Source organism: Lichenostomus cassidix, chromosome 7 (genome assembly GCF_008360975.1).
Source record: "Lichenostomus cassidix isolate B80296 chromosome 7, HeHo_3.0, whole genome shotgun sequence".
Taxonomy (NCBI): domain Eukaryota; kingdom Metazoa; phylum Chordata; class Aves; order Passeriformes; family Meliphagidae; genus Lichenostomus; species Lichenostomus cassidix.
Window position 1 is genome coordinate 10,828,376 of NC_139488.1, and position 22,966 is coordinate 10,851,341.

Consider the following 22,966-nt stretch of genomic DNA (forward strand, 5'->3'; position numbering starts at 1 on the left):
GCGCCATCACAAGCTGCTGGAGCTGAACACTGCTGCTAGGCTGTGAGTGTTCTCCTACTAATTGTGCTAGGGGAGTAGAAGGAGTTTGGCCCTTTGAGAACAGCAGGATCTGTTAAATGTAATGAGACACTAATCAAGATAAGGCTTGTACTGTGTCAGGTGCTGTATAACTGTGTGAGGAGGTAAGGTCACTACTCTGGGAAATTTACTGCATAAAAAAGTGTTATGATTAAGATGAATTAAATTAAGTACCCTTCAAAATGTCCTCAGGGTTATCCTTAAGTGAAGGGTTTGGTTCCACAGTCCTTATGCCCAGGCAGATGCCTGAGATAAAACATGTGCGTGAGAATTATTGTTTTGTCTGACGTACAGTAATGAGCCCAGAAATTGAACACAGGCATCTTTCTGTGTTGAGAGAGGTTTAGTTCTGAATATGGATCAGTTACTCTTATCTAGTCCTTCTTGCTCCAAGAAACAGAAACAAGGCTATGTCAGGACACCTTCCTGCTGTTTCCCAAATTTTAAGGAAATGCATGTCTGGAACTGAAATTGGTTCAGGCCTGTTTTTAAGAGAAATCTCCAAGTTTCCAGTGGCCTACCATGTGTTTTATATTTTCTTCAAGTTTTTCTCTAGCAATCATGGAAGTATCAAATCTTTGCCTGTCAGTAGTTGTAGACAACCTATATTTGGTATTAATTCCCACAAACTGTTACATTTGCATACATTTTCACCCACACGTGTGACCTCTATTGTCATTCCAGGGGACTGTGTTTCCTGGTGTGTTTTCAGAGGCCCTGTCTTAGAGGTCTGTAGACACTGTTAGTGATGTTAGTCATGCAGAATACAAAAAACCTCCACCTCAGTCTCAAAACAATCTGCTGTGGTGCTTTACAAATCTAAAGGAAAGGTCAAACTCCACTTTTCACTGTGCACTGGAGGATAAAAGTAAAACTGTGTAATGACTTGGAGAGCAGAAGACCCAAGGGCAGTGAGACTTTGCACGAAGATCTGGGGAAGAAAAATAACAGTTAACTGTTAATTGTAGTTGATTTGTAGCTAATACCAAGGATTTTATTGTCCACATTACTCTTGAGAAATATGACTCCTGTCTGGCACTACTGTCTCCTCCTTGTTTTTCTGCACTGTTCTAATGCTTCAGTTTCTCTGTTCCTCCTGCCTCCCTTCCTTCCTCAGATGCTTCACCAGCTTTCTCAGTTTTCGTCTTCTAATATAAAAACAAATGGTAGTGAAGTACCTTTATTTTAGACTGGACAGCTTCTCCTGTTAAAAGTTGTTTGAAAGCAGTGCCCCATATCATTACTAAATCAAAGAATTTGGTCCTGAGCTTCACTGAGATTAGCAGGGGGCTTTGCACATCACACCTCTATGCCCTGTGGATTTCTGAGCACCTTGAGCTTCAAGATGTGCAGCATTGTTTTGTCTCTACTTTGCATTGGCAAGAATCTGTTTACAGTCCTCAGAACTGTAAGCTCTTGTTTTGGAGAGCGTGAGATGATGGGGTGTGTAGTTACCTTGGAGGTGTACTTGTCATGGCATTTACCTCCATAAATTTACTTCCATACATTTTACTTCCAATGTATATATGGCAGTGGCATCGTGGCTGCTTTGTACAGCAAAAATTTTGGCCCTTGTGCAGTCTTGTAACGTGCCAAAGACCAGCTCCTTGCCTGATGTAATTTGATGAGGTAGTCAGAAGAACTAAATCTAACTGGCACCTTGACCGATGGTGTGTGTAAAATACATTGTTTGGTTTCAGTGCCATTGTGGGAGCACAAGGAATATAAATTTTGGGATGTGGCAAGGAGCTAGGGAGTGAAAACTGACACTTTTTGACTGTTTAGTTTCATGGTATGTGGGTGGAACATATGGGTGATGAGGGCAGCTGATGATGTCAGCTGTAACTCTTGTTTCTGAATGGAAGTGCAGTAGTTCTCTAGTTCTGAGTATGGGTTAGGAGAAATCTGCTTTAGGTTATTAGCGTCCAGTGTCATTCCTGCTGAAAGTTTGTCCATGTGAAGCTTGTTTAGAAAGTCTGTAATGAAATCATGTGTGCAAGTCCTATTTTGACTGAGTGTGCATCTTTGCATGTGAAATCTGAGAACTGAAGTGTCATTGGGGTAGGTGGAGAAGTAAAACTTTTTTTCGTCTGGGAACTTGTTGATAGATGTAATTAACTTTTTTTGTTGGAAGGGGCTTCAGAAACAGACTTCAAAATTAGAGTCTAATGCTGATTTCTCAGTGTAAAAGAAGTCTTTTTCTTGAATTGGCCATCTTATACTTTATGGGCAATGCCAAATTTGCTCAATTACTAAAGTGATTATTAAGCAACAGTGACAACGGTTTCACTTATTATCTCAATACAATTACACTTTTACTAGATGTTGTACCAGAAAAAGCTCTTGATGATTTTCTGTTTATACAAGGCAAATAGTGCTGCAGACCCTAATTAGGGTTTGGGAATGAAGTCAAAACTCTGCATGTGTTTTAAGCTTCTCTTGTAAAACAACAATAATATAGAATGCCAGCCCATCTCTTCATAATATAAAAGAGACTAAAAATATGCTCTGCATGTACATAGTAGGAAAGAATTGTGGCATAACATTTTCAAAGCTTGTTCTTTTCTTGGTTTGCTTTTAACTGCAGCTATGCAGTTTCTTCAAAAGCCATGAGTTACAAATGAATCTGCAATACTTTGTGACTCCTTGTCCTTTTCTTCAGACAAAAGACCCTTTCAAACCATTGTGGAACAGTCACTGATTTTCATGTGGTCATTCAAGAAAAGGGTAGTGATTGGCCTTCATAATAGGCCTTTCAGTACTCTCTCGAGTGGTTTGCTGGCTGAAAAAAATGCCTATGGCAGTGTACTGTGTCCAGTGTTTAAATTACTGACAAATCTAATCTCCCAACTGTCAGAAAGGTAAGAGTTCAAATGCCAAAGAAGCCTCACCTGTTTGTGAATACTAGCATGCTGCTACTCAGAACTGGGGATAGATTTTGGCCTGTGTGAGCTGGTATACAATTTTATCTAATTTTCTTTGGCTGAAGGTCTGTTCTATTTCTGGTTTTTTTTAAGTGGTTACTTAAATGCGGCGTTTCCATGAACTGTGTTTCTTAAGAGGGTTGATGCTGTTTTGTGTCCTGGGTGGCGTTGAGCAGTGTTATCTGTTTGTGCTGTGCATAGCCAAGTGAACTGTGAGTATGATTTCTTGGAAGGTGACTATCCTTAAAGGTTGTGGGTGTGTTTTGAGTTGGCATTCAGGAAGCTGCCGCCACTGTTGTGTTGACAGCTCAGTCTCACGGAGTTATCTTTCTCTGCTGGTAAATCTAACCTGCCAGGCAGCATTTCAAAATAAACACCTCACATTTGGGGTAGGTAGACTGGTGTTTGTTGTCCCAACCTTGTGTAAACTCCATGCAAGAATTTATGGTGCTTGACTAAGTCTTTCCTGGGATACCACCAAAAGATATTGTTGATGCTATGAGACATTCCAAATGGGGGTAGCTCTTCAGGATCCTGTCTAATTTTGGTGGAAATGTGTGGAGTACCTGCTCTGAAGATTCAGTCCCGGAGTGTCTGCCTGAATGCTGTCTGTGGCACCTGACTTTCATCGCTGCCACTTTGATGGTGGCAGATCAGGACTTGAGGCTTTCGTATTGGGTTAGGTGCAACTGCCAAGGAAGAGTATTTGGGTTCTGGATGACTTGAAGCTCAAGCACATACTCAAATGATTCTTTCAGACTAAATTACTTAGCAATACACGAAACTAGCTCTCAGTGTGTACTGTCCTACACACATCCAGTTTGTGGCTTCCTCTTCTGCACTACACTTAAGCTATTCGCTTTTAGTATCTAAATTACAGTGCTGTGTATGGTTCTCTGTGTAAAATTAAATGAAATAAAACGGTTGCACATGCAGTTTGGGTGTGGTGGTATTTCTCGGTTGGAATGTATTCAGAAGCTGTGGTTTATGCTAGCAGCGGGCAACCTACAAGTCCCAAAATGTCATCACTATGGGACTTTTCCTTTCTGTGTTGCTGAGGGAATAACTCTTACACAGTGATACTGGCCTGCATAAAATCTGATTTAGTGATCTTTAGGACAAAGTCTGAATGAAATGTTGTCTTTTCTGGCTTTCTGTTTTCCAATAATAACTTAGTTTTGGCTGGAAATTGTTTCAAATTGACTGGTTTGTTAATGTGCTGGCATGAAGTTGTGCTTTGGTGTTAGAATTGGAGCTTGTGGTTCATGTGCTGGGTATGTTGGAGTGAGGGATGGTGTGGAGATAGACTGCACAGCTCTAAGGTGCAGAGAAGCTTCATAATCTGTTTGCACAGCTACTGAGGTCTCCCATGTACTGCATGTACTTTGTTACTAGGATGAAAGAAAGAAATGTACTTCTCATTACAATCCTTGAGAGTTTCTTCCTCTACAGTAATCAAATTATGTTGTCTACAAACACAGTGGAAGCCAGAAAGGACTGGATAATTCTTCTGGCCAGCAGAGAGGCAGCCAGGTCTGAAATGTAAGGAAGGGGAAAGGTGTCAAAAGATCAGATGTGTGCTGTCAGGTGCACAGAGCTCTGGTGCAGGTGGGACAAGAGGTGCCCTGAAGAGATCTGAAGTGTGAGGCAAATATAGACGAACTAGAGCAGCTGCTGGGTAAGAACAGTGCATGTAGGCTTGCAGTGGTGAAGACAGCAGAAGGTGGTGGTTGGAAGAAACTCTGGTGGGGAGGAAGGTTGAGCTTTTTGATTCAAGATGATTCTAATTGTGTACTGTTGGGCATGCATCACAGCATGGCTTGCAGCCTCACAAATTTTCCCCGTTGTGAAAGACATAAGCCCTTCCCATGTCTAAAACAGGTGCAGTCTACATCCTCTGTAGCTGAGTTTCTGGGGAAGAGATATTTCAAGCTAAGGTCCTGTCAGACCTCTCCAGGTATTGGCAGTTTTGCAGCACTTTGATATGAGTAGGAGTTTGGTTCTAAGTCCTTAGCCAAGAACATGACATGAGAGACAGCTGTGGAGCAGGCTGGAACAGTGTGCTGCCGTTTGTACCAGGTAGTGCTCAGTCCTTCTGACTGTCAACTTCTGCTCAGTCAACTTCTGGCTGTTCTGTGGGAGGGTTCAGAGTCCACAGGGTGTTTCAGGATGAGGGATACTCTATAGTGTTAAGTGTTGTACTTTACTATAAAGAGAGTAAGCCTACAAAACTAAGGAAGTTCTGAACCAGAAAAGCTGTTTGGATGGGGATACCATCCCTGGAGGTGTTCAAGGCAAGTTTGGATGAGGCTCTGGGCAGCCTGATCTAGTGATTGATATTCCTACCCGTGGCTTGGAGGTTGGAACTGAGCGATCTTTGACGTCCCTTCCAACCCAAACCATTCTGAGATTCCATGATTTGGCAGTCTGGAAAATCATTCTGCTGTTGCATAATCTGGCAATGGATGGTCATGTATGTAGATGCATCCATTGCACTGCCATGAGTACAATAAGGATTGCAATAAGATGACTGAAGGGGACCTTGTCAATGTGTATAAATATCTGAAGGGAGGCCCCAAGAGGGTGCAACAGGCTCTCCTCGGTGGTGCTGAGTAATAGGAGAGGAGGCAATGGGCAGAAACTGATGCACAGGCAGTTCCACCTGAGCATGAGGAAGAGCTTCTTTACTGTGCAGTGCCTGAGCACTGGAGCAGATTGCCCAGAGAGAATGTGGAGTCTCTTTCGCTGGAGATACTCCAGAGCTGTCCAGACTTAATCCTGTGTAGTGTGCTCTAGGATTGCCCTGCTTGAGCAGGGAGGTTGCAGCAGGTGACCCACTGTGGTCCCTTCCAGCCCAACTCATTCTGTGATCTCTTGACAAAGAATGATGAGTTTCCATTTTCTTTGCTTCTAGGATGAGGTTGACATATTGGCATTTTACCACCTGATTCCCTTCTTAGAAGTTAACCTGTATACAACCATGATTATTTTGTGCGTTACTGTACTCATCCTACAGATGAGGAAAGGTTAGAAAATTTTAATTGCTGTCCCAGTGTTGGATTTCTAGAGACGTTGAGTGCAGGAAGTTATAATTGTGTACAGTCAGGTTCTCTAAACATCTGCCTGTAAGTGAAATATGGTGCCTTCCAAGGCATTTTAGTGAGAATTGCTAAACAGCAAAACATTGATTTCTTAAGATATAACAAGGGATTTTTACATGAAAGAGGGATCATCTTGTAGTTGCAAGGTCTATTAAACTGCAAAAACGTTAGTAATTAGCAGTTTTGCCTCTTATTAAAAGAATGCAGCAAAGTAAACTCAGTCATTAATTAAACTGAATAGCACACTTTTAAACCACTGTTCGCTATTTGAGGCAAATAATATCTTCTTCCATCTAGAGAGCTGCTTAGCTTGGTATTAGAGATTTCTGTGAATTAAAAAAGAAAAACCTCAGGACTGCTGTTACTGATGACAAAACCCAGACATTTTGTACCATGGTATGGTGCTTATTCTGGGCTGAACTCGACCTACCAGGCTCTGCATCCTCACTGAACTGGCTGTGAAGTCAGAGCCCAGCTCTGCAGAAGTGATTCAATAAAGGGAAATGGTCAAACATGTGATAGCAAGAGCTGTTTTTCTGCAGTGCCAAAAGACCTGAGCAAGGGCAATGCATTTCAAAACGTCGGTCTGTAAGGTTGGAGTGTGGTGAGGGTGCTTCCCCACGAGTATGGGAGCAAGGCTCCTGCAGAGCTGCATTCCTTCTCCAGGCTTCTGGCCGACATGGGGAACCTCTGGAGCTGCCGCCAGCTGGCAGCTGGGGTGCTTTGCAAGATTTGTTGCTGAGTGTGCTGGTTTTGTTGGATTTTGTCTTTAAACAAATTTGGTACCAGACTCCATGAAAGGCTTTGCCTTTTGCTCATTTACGATTTTTTCTGGGAGGGACCTCAAGGACTCTTACGTGCTACATTTTTGGACACTTTCAGTTTCCAGTACTGATTACTGGAAAGGGGAGGGATCTGCTTTTAATTGAAATGGAAAATACAGCAGATGGACTCCTTAAGAGACAGGCCATAAATCATTAACCATCTGTGTTAATACAAAAGTAGAAAGGTATCTGTTCATGGATTACAGTTTAACACCCCCACCTCCAAAAACCAACCAGCAACATAACCACAGAAAGTTTCACCTTAATATGAGGAAGAACTCCTTTCTGTGGGAGTGGCTGTGCACTGTAACAGGTTGCCCAGAGAGCTATTCACTATACCTGGAGATATTCAGGAACTGTCTGGACGCAATATTGTGCGATGTGCTCTGGTATTACCCTGCCGGAGCAGGGAGGTTGGTCTAGGTGACCCACTGCAGTCCCATCCAACCTTACCCAGTCTGTGACTCTGTGAAAAGATATTAGCATCTCACTCTTACTTTGTACTTTGGTAATTCTGCTTTTAATGGTCAGCTTTTAAAGTGTGCTGTATTCCTGAACACACACCAGGAGTTGCTTGTTTGGCTTCTCAAGTTCTTTGACTTTGGTAATTCACTAGAAGAAATGTACTTATGTGCTAAGGTGGCTGGGTTAATTTTAGTATTTAATATATTGGTGATCAAAGTGAACATAGCATGGTCAGGCAGTGTGCCTGTGTGAAATCTGCAGCTATGGATGTTGAGGTATTTGCTTACATGGGAAAGCTTTGGTTGTTCATACTGAGAACCTGAGTTCTGGGTGATGTTGAGCAGAGTCTACACCATGCAGGTCCATCTGTGAAAACCAGGAGACCTTGGAAACAAAAAACATAGGTTGTAGTTAGTGCGTGCCACTCCCCTCTTCTACTTAAGCAGCAAGTATCTTAGGAAATAAAATGGAGAAATAAATAACATCAGTGTACTATAACTTTGCAAAGCTAAAACAAACAGAAGTCTGATAATTTGCAGAGCAGAGGTTGGGCTAGAGATGGTAGCTTGGCCATGTGGTGTGCATGTAATGTTTTCCATGCAACTTTCTGTCATTAAATGGGATGTTACTTTTTTTAGTATACCATAAAATATTCAGACCATGTCTTGTGGGTGAGTGGTTATTACTGGAATAAACTTTACTCTTAGTATCTCAAAAGCACTTGGAGCAGAGGTGCCAAGTCATAGATCAGTTGCTGAGGCTCAATGTCAGCAATAAATGAATGTTTGTTCCTAGGAAAGTAAATGCAGACATGAATTCAGAGTAAGTGATCCATGTAGAAGATGTTACGCTGATAAACTGAGGCAAATTCCAATTTGCCTTTGCATAGGGTACATCTAAATTCACTGAAGGCGTTCCAGATTTGCACCAGCATCTACTTGCTTTTATCCAAACTTACTAGCAGAATAGAAAACCACACTGTATTTTTGCTTTATTTTACCCAGATTCCTTCATAACTAAAAGACTGACATAAGCATTTCAGCTGAAGCCCAGGCCAAAGTAATTTAAATCATCAGTGAAACAGTCTAAGTTCCAGCGTGAGAAGTTTGCTTAAAAACTTTGGGTGTTATTTTGTTATTTGTATGTCATTCCCATGAAAAGACAGCTTTGACGTACAAATTGGTGTTTCGTGGAACCTACTGTCTCAGAGCTGTGAGAGCACTGTTTTCCTTTGTGATGTGAAATACCACATGGGAATGAGGTCTCATTTACACTCATGGCTGAGTCTGACCAAGATCCCCTGGGTAATTTTGCTCCTCCTTCCTATTAAAGCTTCAAAAGAGTCTAGAGTTATATTTACACTTGTAAATTGATTTCATTCTTCATTTTTGTTCATTATGTTCTCATTCTTAGAATCTGAATGCACAAGAAAAGAGTATTTCTCTATTCTAGGTGGAGAGAAATAAGGATTGGAGTTTTATATAAGAAGGAACATGTCTAATCTCTGTGCTGTACGAATAAGCTTCATGGTTATGTTCAGCTCTTGTAGGAAAGTCAGGAAGGAGAGAAGTTTGAAACTGCTTAGGTGATAGCACTCTGGGAGATCATAGTCCTCCTCCTGTCCACATACCAGGGCAACTACGATGGAGTGAAGTGGAATTGGACTTGAGGATCTTGCTGCTGCCATGCTGTGCCCTGGCATGGTGCTTTCTTTTGAGCAGGATGCAGTCCAGTAGTACCTGCTCCAGTGGGTGATGCAGAATGTACATACCTCTGCTGGGTTGCTTCCCAGTAAAGATTCCCAGGAGGTACTCTATTCTTTGAACTTCAGATACACTTATGCTGTTACAAAGGCAGACTCAATACATGATGTGTTGACAAACAGTTCTGCTTTTCACAGTCACAATGTGATGTTTTTCCAAAAGCACGGCAATTGTGGCAGCAGACCAAGTCCCCTGAAGCCCCCTTATGTCTGTGTCCCAGTGTAACTTTTAGGGGACATATTTAGATGTGGTCTCTACTTGGGGCTTTTTGGCGATTTTAATTATTATTCGTTGTAGGTTTTGGTATTGGGTACTGCACAAGAAAATTCAATATCAGGTAGGTGTGCAGTACAAGGAAAAGCTGGAAACCTGTTCCACAGGTTAATGCACTCCGTGACTCTCAATACCTGTGTACAGTGTGTGTTAAGCACACATCTGCTGTAGCTGGGCTGTCTTGCTTTTGATACTCATCTCATGTCTTACCTGTGAGACTAAGGTGCTGTCTGCTGAATGGCAGCATAACCTCCGTATCCACAGCTTTGATGGATCCACCACACATTGGCTGTGTTCAGTAGTCACTCTTTGTCTCCTAAAATAACCCCTCAATCAATTTAAAGCAATACACTCTGACATATTTTCTCTGCCTCTGGTTATCTGGATAAGCAAATAATTTAAACTTTTTTTGAAAGGATCATTTGCATACTTTTCTCTCTCAGAATAGGATTATGTCTTTAAATGTTTATATAAATATATATATATATTGACTTTGCTATTAAGAAAATATCTACTTTTGTTTTGGAGCAGTTAAAAAATTGCTCTATAAAATGCTGAATAAAAACCATTTGACAGAGTGAGGGCACAACTGATTTTGCTTAAGTGTGGAAAGTAAGAAGTACTGCTTCCTTCAGGAGCTTCTCTCCTTCTGTTGGAAGGCTGAAGACTGATTACATGGAGGATGTGCCAGTTTGAAAATAGTGCTGATTGCACTTGCATGGAAAATGAGTTATTTCAGCTGTTGTTCATTGCAGAAGCTGTAAAACACTTGATTGTTCCGATGTGCTTTTTTGACCAGAAAATAGCATTGTGGGTTTTGGGTATTTTTTTCAATTTAGTTACACTTTTTATCATCAACATTTCGTTATAAGGTTATGTTCTGTGTAAATGAACATACTCAAATTTATATGGATCCACAGTGATTTTTCTAATAAATCCATGGATGTTATTTGTAATTTCTTAACAGTTATGCTGCCTGAGACCCAGTATTTTTTGAGTTCCCAAGCCTCAGTAAGGGGAAGCTTTCCTGATGGACTGACCTTGCAACAGTGGCAAGTAAAACTCACAGTGAATTCCCAAGGGGCAGCAAAATTCATTTCAGAGGGAGGCAGTTTTCACACCAAGGCATAGAGAGTCCACAGATTGTACAGAATATTTTCCTCATTCTTTTTAGGATCTTGTGGCCCCTGGAGTGTACAAAAATGGAGATCTCATAGCTCCTCTGGGCACTGAACATACCCTGCCTCACCAGGGTATAAGCAATTGTCTTAACTAGGGCTTTCCAGGTTTGTGGTGTTGCTTGGTTACCATAATTCCCACAACTCTCCAATAAAGAAAGTAAAGTAAATGTTGAAAAAAATCCACCTGGTTCCTATTTATGGGTTAGGCTACTGTGCAGCTCCAAACAAAACAGAATTGTAAATCCTCTACAGCTTCTTTCAGGATTATTTTTTTCCTCAAGTATTCCACTTGGCTACTCCCATAGGCTTTCTGTTTTAAATATGTTTTTTCATTATATTGGACTACTTCTAGGATTCTGCACAAACTCATCAAGTTCAGAAGCTGGAATCTTGACAAATATATGGCTTGTGTCATCAGCCAGTCTTAGTAGTTCAAGCTGGGATACCTTTTCAGGTAGACTTTACGTGCATCCTTAGGGCAGGGAGGAGTGTGCAAATCTTGGTTTGGAATATGTTAGGGAGTATTTTCTTTAGTAATGATAATAATGAACTATCATAACCGTTTGGCTAAGAACGTCATGTTATTTTTGGAGTATTTCCAAATGTAGCTTCAGAAGTCCTCACCTGCCCTTAAGGGGAATAGTTTTGGCATGTGGGCTCATGTGTTTCAGGGAAAATTCTCATCTTAATTTCAATCAGCTGATCTTGACAAAGTGTACAGACACTCTGAGAACTCGAGTATAGCATATATGCCTGAGTAGCTATTCTGTTGCTATTCCTGCTTCACTGAAGAGTTCTGCGAACTGAAAGGTATCCATGTTTTATCACTTCCCAGCTGAAACAGGTAACAACTCTTACGAGGGTCATTCTATTGCTGTGTAACAAATGACTTAAGGTCTCTTTTCATGAAGTTAACTCCCAAAATAAGGCTTTTTGGGAACATGGAGATGAGTTTCTTAGTGAAGAGAGCTTTCCATAAATCTGCTAGGGTCGTAGGCAGAGTGCCTGGTTAGGGTATAGTTAGTTACAGAAACCCTCTTAGTGTTTCTGAGAGTGGAGAAAACTAAAATAAATGGACATGTCTGTGAGTCAGAGATTGAGGAAGAATAAACACATCAAAGTAAAACATTCCCAGCTGTGGAAAAAACTATCCCCATCTATCAGAAGTATGGTATGTATAGGAAGCAGACAGCAGTTCTTGTAGGAAATAGAACTTTTAAGTGTTGCCCTATGTTCATTGTCTGAGAACTCATGCTTTAGTGAGGCCCACAACTCAGTCCTCTACCCATTTTGGGCTTCTAGTGGGTCGAGTTCTTCTGTTAGTGGAGAGGTTTCTCCTCTGTTGAGATACTAGGTGTTCATCGGTGTGATGTTGAATGTCCAGTGTCATCCAGCTCATGTTACGGATCTGTTCCAGCTCCAGTTCTGTCAGGAGGAATTGGATTAGGCCTGTGGATGCTTTGGGAGTAAATTGTCGACTAACATTACATTAGGAGGAGTAAGAGACTGAAACAATGAGAGATCATTGGTAGGAGAATAAAGGTGCCTACAGACAGTTCAACATGATTCCTATCCTTTGCCCTACTGTGGTATTGTTGTCAGACTTTTGTCACTGAACAGAAGTCTGGCATAGGATGAGAGGTAGTCCAATCCTGAAGCTTTTATTTGGCTTTTTCCCAATCCTAAAGTCAACAGATTCTGTTGCTATACAATCTCTGGCAAATACCAGGTGAGGATGGTTTTAGTCAGAAAGCTTATGCTGCTTTACAATCATATGCATCTTTTGTTGCAATAAGAAATGCACGTTGTAAATGTCAATATGAATTGTCCTCTGCAGGCTGGATCCTGCTGAGTGTGCTGAGTGTGCATGCCCTGGCCAGAGTTAGAAACTGCACTGCTCAAAATGGAACATCATGGGTTAAAGGCAGGCAGAGTTCAGCTTTGAAAGCTGTTGTTGCTAATTGACTAATACTGACAGGATCTTACCACTGTGTTGAAGTGTAGCAGTGACAGTCAAGGGGAAACCCTTATTTACTTTGACTGCATCAGAGTTTACAGTCTGTGTTGGGCATAAGGCTGAGACTAGATGTCTTAAGGTCTGACTGTCAAAGAAAGTGAGCTTTGCTTTCCGTGTGCTAAACAGCTGCATTGGCAATTAGGGAAACGTGACTCACTTGCTAGGCCAAAATCAATAGAAAGGGGTCAAAAAAACCCAAGTGCCAGAATCATCAACAAAATCTCACTTCTTTGTATATGTACCAGCAGACTCCAAATATCCTTTGCAGTATTTCATACCAACATTCAGAAGATTCCATGCCTTCTGCTGACTTTCTTTTCACCTAGATGTTCCATCATTGGCCTCACCAGTGAAGCATCCTGGAACGAAAGCTAGCTATCCATGGTCCAATGTTTCCTTGTGTTACCAGCGTACATCCCAGCTCAGCATGTCTCTGATTTCACCTATAAACTTAGCTTTTAATTGTTTTTCTTTTAATAAGAAAAAAAACAACCCAAAACAGAAGCCAAACAAATTATTCTTAACAGACTCCGACAACTTCCAGGTAATTTCAGTGATACTGTAGTCAGTCTATACTAAATGGGATATATTTAGCACTGTATTTTGCACAGGTGTGCAAATCCTATTTGTATAGTATATTTGCTTGGGAATGGAGGCATTGGAGGTTATGTTTACTGTTAGGGTGTAGAAAGCTTATGGGTCTACAGTGGAATTAGCAGAGTCCAGTGTTTTAGTTTTTGAGCTCTTCTGCATTATGGGTGTGTTGTGAAATGCTAAGTTAAGGTTGGGGTCAGGGTTAGGCATCAGAAGAAAAAGGGACAAAGAGCTTGTTACACTCTCCTGAAGAGTAGAGAGGATTCCTGTGGGACGACTCCAGTCTAAAGTCTTATATAGCTGATGTTATGCTTTGATTCTGCTCTTTAGGTTTATTAGGGACCATGTCACAACGAATAGCTCCTCTCATTTAGGTTTAAACTTAATGGTTCTAGTTCTTGTATTGTCATGTATCACATTAATACTAGGATTAGGGGAGTGTGGAAAAATACACAGCTCAAGATGGGGAGGGATTTAAATGCTTGGTTTATCTGTATGTTCTGGAGGGCTTTAAGGCTGTGATGAGCACTGATTCTTGGCAGGTGCTTTGGATTATGTTGGTTTTGGTGCAGTTGTTTGTCACTGAGCTCTGGTGGATGTGCAGTGTGGTAATGTGGTATCTGAAGCTCTGCTTTTTCCCTCTTCATACTCTGCAGTAGAGGACAATGTGTCTGTAAGGGGGTATCGTGACATCTCCATGCACACAGCCTTCATTAGGCATGGATCTGCCACAGAGGAATATGGGCCACTGTTTTTCAGGCTCTGTTCTATGGCCTGCAGAGTGACAGCATGCCTTCCTACTTCAGGGTCTTTTTGTTGTTTGAGAATAAAAATTGCTTCAAGAATTGACCTTTCATTATAATGGGAAATTATCTTAAAGATTTGCAGACGTTAAGCAACAGTATTTTCTGTGATAACACATAAGTGAAATAAGTTTCCTTTTAACTGTTGTACCTTTACTCTCCATTTCCTTTCTCCACCCTTGAGTCATTTTTTCCTGTGTACTGCTTGATAACATGTCATGGACCATTGAATAAAGACAAAGTGGTGATTTAGGAAGGTGGATCAAACTGTGGAAAATTGTCCCATAGAATTAATTAATTTTTTTCAAGGTACTACATCTCATTTGGTCAAATTTGATAGATGTGGTATTGCTTGGAAAAAGCAAATCTTTATATCACCCAATAAAATGGGGGGGAGGGTTATAATTTTGCGTATAGTGTACAGTTGTCGTGGCTGCGTGCTTTGTTTCTTTATGGTGATGCAAAACAAGAACTTTGGACTTCTGGTTTTTTGCTTGTGTTCCTTTGTCTTTTAAAATAGTTTTTAATAATAGTTCTCAAGGGGCAGTAATTATGATTCTAGCTTGAATAATTTCATACCAGTAACCATATTTCTTGACCACATCAAGAAATGGGATTGTGACATTATCTGTCACTTTCTTCTTCAAATCTTGTGAAGTTCAAGAGGACAAAAATTGTCAAAATAACTCTCTGAGCAGGAGGAAAAAAATTTAAGTTGCAAAGCTCTTCCCATTGGACATTTTCAGGTTTTAGTTTTCCAATGGAGTTGGAGAGGATTCTCCTCTGCAACTTGGGTTGAAAAAGATCAAAACTGGGGTTTAGCAAGTGGTGTGCTATGCAGGAAAAAAGCAGAATCACTGGGGTGCCTCAGTGCAATAATGTACATGTTCTGATTTGCTGTGTTTAGATCCTAAAAATACCATCTGCAGACTACAGGCAGTACTGGAAGGAGTTAAATGTCCATACGTTGGCGTAAGAAATGCAGTAGCTATTAGGAATGTTGTTGTCTTTCTCTCTTTTGATTGAGGTGCTCACTGGACAAAAGGGACAAGTTCTCAGCCCTTCCCTGTGCCCCTCTGAAGGAAATAGCCAAATCTTGCCCTTGCTTGCACCGAAGAACGAACTGCTGGTAGGGCCATAGCATAGCCCTCTTCCCCAGTGCTTGGTTAGGGTATTCTGCCCAAAGGCAAGGAATTGGGTGTGCTTCCCTCTCCAGGTTTCCAGCCCCTCTATTCATCTCATGAATCTGTGCCTGTTGTGTAGATTCCAACACCCAGAAATGCTCTTTAACACTGACATGTGTGAGTACTTGTATTTCTTCATCGAAGCATCACATTTTAAATTGCTCTATTCATTCCTCTGATTTTGAACATAACTGTGACTCAGCAAGCCATGCAGAAATGTGTGTTTAGATTGTAATGGACTTTGGGACATAAGCTGTGAGAGTCTTTGTTGTGGGAGCCTTTGCCAGGTGAAGTGCTTCAGGGAACATCTGGCTGTTTTGGATGCAGAAGCAATTAAGAGCTTTCTGCCTTGCTTTAGAATAAAACCTGTGATGCTGACAGGACTTTTGCAGTCTAAAATTCATTTTGACCTTGCTAAAATATGTCGTTTCAGTAAGGGTAAAAAGGATTAAATAGGACAGCAGTCACACATTTCTAGTGTGAGACTAGAGAGACTACAGAGTGAGTATTTCATAGTACAGAAGGAAAAATTAGTCTGTAAAGACAATCCAGTCATAGTGGGTTAGTAGAGGCTGATTTCAGCAGTCAGGATGTTCTGAAACATTACAATATGCTTTTAGGGTTTGCTGAGGGACTGCTGAACAGATCTTATTCCAAAGCAAACAGTGTGCAACTTCTTAATAGCAGCCAAAGAGGAGTAATTTCTATCTGGCATGCATGGTAAATCATAGACCAGTTCATGACTGCCTTTCCTCACAACTGCAACAAGAGAATACAAAACTTAACTACTTCCCTGTACTAATGAAATTGGGAGATCAGTTTCCATTCATCTGTGTATGGATGTCAACAGGCACTCAGTTTTTCACGTGGTTGTGTGTCTTTAACTTTGGGGACAATTCCGCTGAAATTTATATGCAAATCAGCAAAGGCCTTGTATTGTGAACAGAGTGCTGGTGTCAGTCTTTGGGTTTTCCTTTGTTTCATCTGAGTTAGTATTCTTGAGATGATAATGTTGTTTCTAGAGAATGACTGCACTGAAACTGCGCTGGTGCTGCTTAGAGGGGTTTGATTAGTAACTGCTAAGTTACTGTAACTTGCACCTACAGCCCTCTTGCATTCGTGATAAAACAGGTTTCATTGCTTAAGTTTATCTTTCCGCACGTCCCATGTACTGGCTAATTGGAGCTTAAAATATGTGCTTTAAAAATGGGCTTGTTTTAGGAGAGAATTTTATGTGTAGTCAGGAATGGACTAACAGCAAGGCTTAGGTGATTGCCTAAGCTTTCATGGCAGTGAAGATAGGCCCTTAAAAAAGATAAGCCTTGTAAAAACAGGTGTGGGCACCCCCATGTGTTGACCACAGCAGTAAAGGAATGAGGGGTGGGGTTTTTTTTTAAATCTGCTGTAAGAAAACAGTAATATAAATTGAGAGTAAATTAACTAAGTGCCTTTTTTTTTTTTTTCAACTTCCAGCTATTTTTGCAGGAGATACGGTCTATTCAAGAAGATAGAAAAATAGGAGCAGAAACTGGGGTCATTCACAGTGGTAAGGTACCTTTTATCTCTCTTTGCTGATCAGTCAGATAGGAAGGTTCTTTACTTACAGGTCTATCAGTGCAGGAACAAGAAGCCAGCAACTTTGGGGGCTGTTTTTAACATAGCAGTGCAGTCTATTTGAACATCTTGGAAGCTGAATCATGTGGAAATCACATTGTTTTGAGTTGGAAGGGACCTTAAAGATCATGTAGTTCCAGCCCCCCTGCCATGGCCAGGGACACCTTCCACTAGCCCCATCCAGCCTGGCCCTGAACGCTCCCAGAGAGGGGGCAATTTTGTCTTCGGAGTCTATCATTCATCACTCCAGAGAAACTTCTCTCCTTTCTCTGTGTCAGTAAGTTGACTGGCTTGGAACTATGTGGTCCTACTGCTTGTCCCCACCACCTACCTTTTCTTTTGTAATTCTTTGAATCACTGTGAAGATGTAGCATGGTTTGCAACTGAAAGTTCTGCTGAACTGGTATTCTGAAGTCATATCACACTAAGTATAGTCCAAAGTGATGTTCACAGGGTAGTGGGAAAGGGTAGTGTTGTAGTAATTAAAAAAAAAAAATTCGATACACATGTAGACTACAAAACTGAGAAATGGGGTCTCTGCAATTGCCTAATTTTAGAGGTGGTCTAAACCCCATGTTTCTGTCACTTGTTTTGAAGAAAATATTTATTTGAACATATCAAGTAATTCCTCTTGCTGTTTTGTCCAAAGAAGGCAGTTTCTCTGTGTCCAGCATGTTAAAAAACATATGCTCAGTCTGTTCCAAGCCTGAGTCTAACAAGTGGGCTAATGACCTCATCCTTCTGTATAATTCTAATGGAGATGACCATTTTTTTCAGATGTCTGTAAGGTTCTCTAGTTTCCTTGCAGTTTAGGATGTCTGGTTTGTGTCCCCTGTGAATAGCTTCCTTAGAAATCTTCACTGAATCACTTAATTTCTCAATTTTAAATCTGTAAAATGAGGCAATAATACTCCTGCACTTAAGCATAGGTGTCAGGATGAAAAATACAATTATATATTGAAGTTTCTGAAATGCTCAGGCATTATAATAAATAGATTGAAGGAGAACTCATTTAGTTTACCCATGTTATTCACTTTCGTGTTTCACTCACTCACTGTTTCTTTGGTGGAGGGCAGTTATGCTGTTTCTTAAGGATTTCCTTTTTGCTTCAGCCTTTTTACGGAGAATTGCTACATGGCAAACTTTCAAAGCTTTTGGTAGTGGAAAGCTCACAGGGAGTGGCTGACTAGAATCTGCCTGGTAGTTAATAATTCAGCACGCTGAACTCGGTAGTGGTGAGCTGTGTGACTTCCTCAAAGGAAAGCAGAAAAATATAAGTGCCCAAAGTGGGTTCTTACATATCCGTTGATCACAAGTGTGGCCAAGTACATGATGAAATATTGCTTGTCTGGCTCTGAGCTCGATATAGTGCAACCAGAGTGACTCATCGGGTCAGTTGCTGACCAGAAGTTGAGCTATCAGAAACAGATGGGCTGCCTAGAGAGCGAGATATCTTGGAAACATCTCCACCCTAGTCAGCAGTGTTACACAGCACAGGGATTTCTCAGCAGTGGTGATTTCAGTGAAAGATGGTGGTTTTTCAGCTGCACTTGGTCTTCCACATCACAACTGTGCCTTGTGGCCCTGAGAATAAGGAAACTTGCTGGCTTGTTAGTGAAGGTCCATATTTGTGAACCCTGTACTTGGAGGGGCAGTAGTGGGGAGGTGAGTAAAGTCCTCAGACTTGGCAAAGGGATTGTTTTTCAGCTCTGAGAAGTTGCTACTAAAAGATGGCTCTGGTGTGTGTGTAAATGTTCTTTCTGCAAATGAGGCAAAAATTTTTAATCAGCTCTGAAAATCTTTTCCTGTAGTCTCTCTCCACCTCTTTACCCCTCAGCAGAATGACAATAACAAATGTTTCCTCAGGCTGTAGAGTTGGGCTGAGGATTATACTCAGCTCAGATATTTGGAGGCAAAGTGCCCTACAAGCATCTAGAGAGTTTTGTAGACACTGAATGCTGGGGCAAGTTCTGGATCAGAATCTGAGAAGAGAGTGCACCAATCTGGGATGGGTTTTAAGTTTGACTTGTCGTGGGTTCACCCTGGCCAGCAGCCAAGCACCCCCACAGCTCCTAACTCACTCCCTGCAGCAGCTCTCCACAGTGGGAGGGGGGAGAAAATAGGAAGAAAAAAAAGACAACTCTTGAGATAAACAATTTAATAGGTGAAGAAGAAAAGGTGGGTTCAAGGGGTGAAAACCAAGCAGAGTAAGGGAGATGGTACACCAGGTAATGGCAGACCGATGCCCAGCCAGTCTCCAAACAACAGCCAACTTGAAAACAAAAAAATCTTTTTCTTCCTCTATCCCAGTTTTTATTTCTGAACTTGAGGACACATCACATGAAATATCCCTTTGGTCACTCTGAGTCAGCTGTCCCAGCTGTGTCCCATCCCAGCCTCTTGCCCACCCTCAGCCTGGCTGTGGGGGTGTAGTGGGAAACAGAGGTGGCCTTGACACTGTGCAAGCACAGCTCAGCAATAGCCAAAACACTGCTGTGTTTTCAGCACACACATCTGTTGTAGCCACAGATCCAAAGCATAGCACTGTATGGGCTGCTGGGAAGAAAGATAACTGAATCCTAGTCAGATTCACCACAGCCCCAAATCATACAATTGTTTTTTACTTACTTTTTAATGTAGCACTGAAAAAAGAATTATCAGAAGAACAAAATCCTATTGTAAGATCTTAAGAACAGAGTGTTCTTGATTAAAAAGTTTCCTGTATGTGCAGATGGGAAATTTTCATTAGAATAAGGCACATTTCTGAAAGAGTGCAAAAAGACTCTTAAGAATATACTGAAGTTCATTGTACTCTGAAAAGTGTCTCCAAAAATTTGTTTCAGGGAATTCAGTATCACTTATGTGCTTGAGTAAATAGGGGCTGCATATTGAAGCTGACTCTGTCCTGCAAGACAATGTCCTGTCCTGTCCAACAATTCTGGAGAAAATTCACCCAGTGTGAACATCAGACCTATATCAGAAATGGATAATTCACTAACTGCCTATAGGTGCATCTTGTTTCTGTCTGTATAAGTATGTAATTTTGTGCCTTAAAATAATCAACTTCTATGAGTCTTATTTATCATGAGACTGAACTGATAAAATGCTTTCAAAATTGAAACATTAAGAATTAGAGTTATGCAGTTATCCTAAGAAATGGAAAAACTAAAAAATAAAATATTTGAAGTAGAAATTAAATCTTAGTTCACTTCTGAAAAAAAAAATCAGTGAATAGCCCTGTTCTTCCCTGTAACACCTTATTTTTGATTACGTATGCTGCTGTGAGTGAAAAATAACTGGCAGCTATATGATGCAAAGAGTTCAGGTAATTCAGATTAGAGCTCACTGATTACTTTGATCAATATCAAAATCTGAAACTGAAAGCAAGTTGAGCTTTCACAGAATTTTTAGAGAGAATAATGAAGATTAAAGGAGACTCTGGAGTTCCTGAATTGATGCTTTATTTTTAGGGTATTTGGTCTGCTCTGTTATTGGTGGCCCTTCTTTATTCCACTTGTTAATATGTAAGTGAGATTAGCATTTGTTCCTGGTAGTGAAAAGCATCACCAAGGCTTTGGTGAATGTGCAGCAGTGTGACCAGTGTGAATGTAAGAGTTCAAGGTGACCACCTTCAAACCCCTTACTGGGTTTGTCACTCAATGCTATCGTTCCAGGAGAGAGATGACTTAATGGGATTTGGTTGGTCATGCGGTAAGCACAGTGAAACTGAGACTTCAGTGTCTTCATAAAAACTTTTATGCTATTTCTCATGGCTTTTTAATGCTGAAGCACTGACTTGGATGAAACTTCCCTTTTATGATGGGGAAGAGTTAACATACTCATAAAAAGGCAGCCCGCAATGAAGGCAGAACAGAATTGCCCCCCTCCAATATGTTCTGAGATGGTTCAGCTGTAAAGGTTTGTGATTAAAGCAGATAGTTCTTCTTTGCCAGTGATAACTTACATGTTTTGTTCCCTCTATGCAGCAGGCACTTGGAATAGGTTGGAAGAATTATGGATACCTTTGTCTTCAGCAGTGAAGGAACAAACATTTTCTCCAAGAGCACTAGGATGGAGTGTATGTTCTGCTAAAGGGAGAATCAAGGCAGTAATTTGTACCCTGTCCAAAAACCCGGGTGTATGGGCGGATAAAGTGGCGAAAGAGTTCTTGTATTTTTTCTTCAGCTGCACAGTTCAGGCAGTTTAAAAAGAGCTAAAGCATTCCCTATTTGCTGTGCTCTGATTGTGGGCAAGGTGGCTAGACTGTCTGATCTCAATTAATGAGCAGAACCCCTGGAAAAATAGTGATAGATAAAGTTCAGGTCTTGGAACAACTCTACCTGTGTCAATATTATTAGGAACTAAATTGCATGTTTAAGGAAGACAGCCAGTGGAGCTGAATCTCATTCTGTGTAAATTGCTTCTCATACGTGGGTCTTTTTTTTTTTTTTTTCCTCCATTGTTGGAGAGTGCAAATATTGAGCAACTATAAAGCCAGCTCTCTTCTGCCAAAGTCCTTGGTTCTGTGGATGCCAGTGACAGAGGTCTGTTAACCACAGAATCCAGTCACAGCTCACATCTGCTGCCTGCAGAGCCAGCCCTGCTTGTTTTGGTGTGTGGCTAAATTAGAGATGTGAATTTGTGGCAGCTCTGACTGTGCTTTTGTCTACAGCAAGAAATCTGCATGAGTGATTGCCAGAACTGCTCGTTATGAATTAAGATGATAACTTTGTGCATGGCTTCATGAAAATACAGTCAGACACTTTGAAAAAGGCTAGCTGTTCAGGAGTCACCTTTGCCTTTACTTGGTAGGGCTCTAGAATAATGAAGGAAAGGCGTGACTGATACAGGGCTTTACTTGATAATAAATGCTGTGGTCAGCTCTTCTGTGTCTGCACAAGCCACAGTAACTTCCTGCTTTTTTATGCTGAACTTTGCTTATCCCAAGTTTTGCTCTGATTTGGGCTTTCTGGGAAAGGACAACTGGCTAATAGGGAATTCACTTAGCTTTTGGGGAACCCAGTGTTTGAGAAGTGTTTTGGTTATGCCGAAGTAGCTTCACCCAACCCCAACAAAACCCATTGGACTGGAAAATTCCTAGCTAGCTCAGTTTGTCTGTCAGTTCTTACTGCTGACAGGATGGTTAGAACAAGTTGAGATACTGGGAGTTTGACTTGCTGAGACTTTGACTTGCTCAATGTGGTAACTGTTAACCAGCATTGGGTTTTTTTATAGTGCCTACATGCAATATACAAGAGCTTGTCAGTGCTGTTGTAATGTTGCTAATTAGCAGCAGTGAGAAGAGAGACACAGCAGTTGAGGCAATTTTGAGGTTCATATACAAAACGTGCTTTTTTGTGTGCTTATGGTGGATTGACCCTGGCTGGATGCCAGGTGCCCACCAAAGCTGCTCTGTCCCTCCTCTCCTCAGCTGGATAGGAGAGAGAAAACATAAGAAAAGGCTCATGGGTCAAGAGAAGGACTGGGACAGATCACTCAACTATTACCATCACAGGCAAAACAGACTAGACTTGGAGAAACTAGTTTAATTAGTTACCTGTCAATAAGAGTAAGATAATGAGACGTAAAAACTAAATTTTAAAACACCTTCTCCCCAGCACTCCCTTCTTCTCAGGCTTAACTTTACTCCCAAGTTTTCTTAATGCCTCTCCAGAGCAGTGCTGGAGGATGGGGAATGAGGGTCATGGTCAGTTCATTGCACGTTGCCTCTGCTGATCCTTCCTCCTCTAGGGAAGGACTCTTCCCCTGCACCAGTGTGGGGGCCCTGCCATGGGCCCATGAAGTTCTCCAACATGGGTCCTTCCCATGGGCTGCAGTTCTTCACAAACTGCATCAGCGTGGATCCCTTCCCATGGGGTGCAGTCCTTCAGGCACAGCCTGCTCCAGTGTGAGTCCCCAATGGTATCACAAGCCCTACCAGCAAACTTGCTCTAGCATGGTCTCCTCTTTCCATGGGTTTCACAGGTCACTGCCAGGAGCTTGTTCCAGTGTGGGCTTCCCACAGGGATACAGCCTCCTTCGGACATCCAACTGCTCCAATGTAGTGTCCTCCACAGGCTGCAGGTGGATCCCTGTGGACCTCCATGGGCTGCAGGGGCACAGATGTCTCACCATGGTCTGTACC

At 41.4% G+C, this 22,966-nt stretch overlaps 1 protein-coding gene across 7 annotated transcripts in view; it reads left to right on the plus strand.

Moving 5' to 3' along the window:
- The window catches only part of SPATS2L (spermatogenesis associated serine rich 2 like), a 143,821-nt gene that overhangs the window by 67,291 nt on the left and 53,564 nt on the right, over positions 1-22,966 (plus strand). For 5 of the 7 annotated variants that reach the window (XM_085066119.1, XM_085066120.1, XM_085066122.1 and 2 more), the window contains one exon: positions 16,681-16,753. The exons of the other annotated variants lie outside the window; for them this stretch is intronic. The gene's annotated coding sequence lies outside the window, so the exon portion shown is untranslated. The remainder of the gene's footprint in view (positions 1-16,680; positions 16,754-22,966) is intronic. 7 annotated transcript variants of the gene reach the window in all.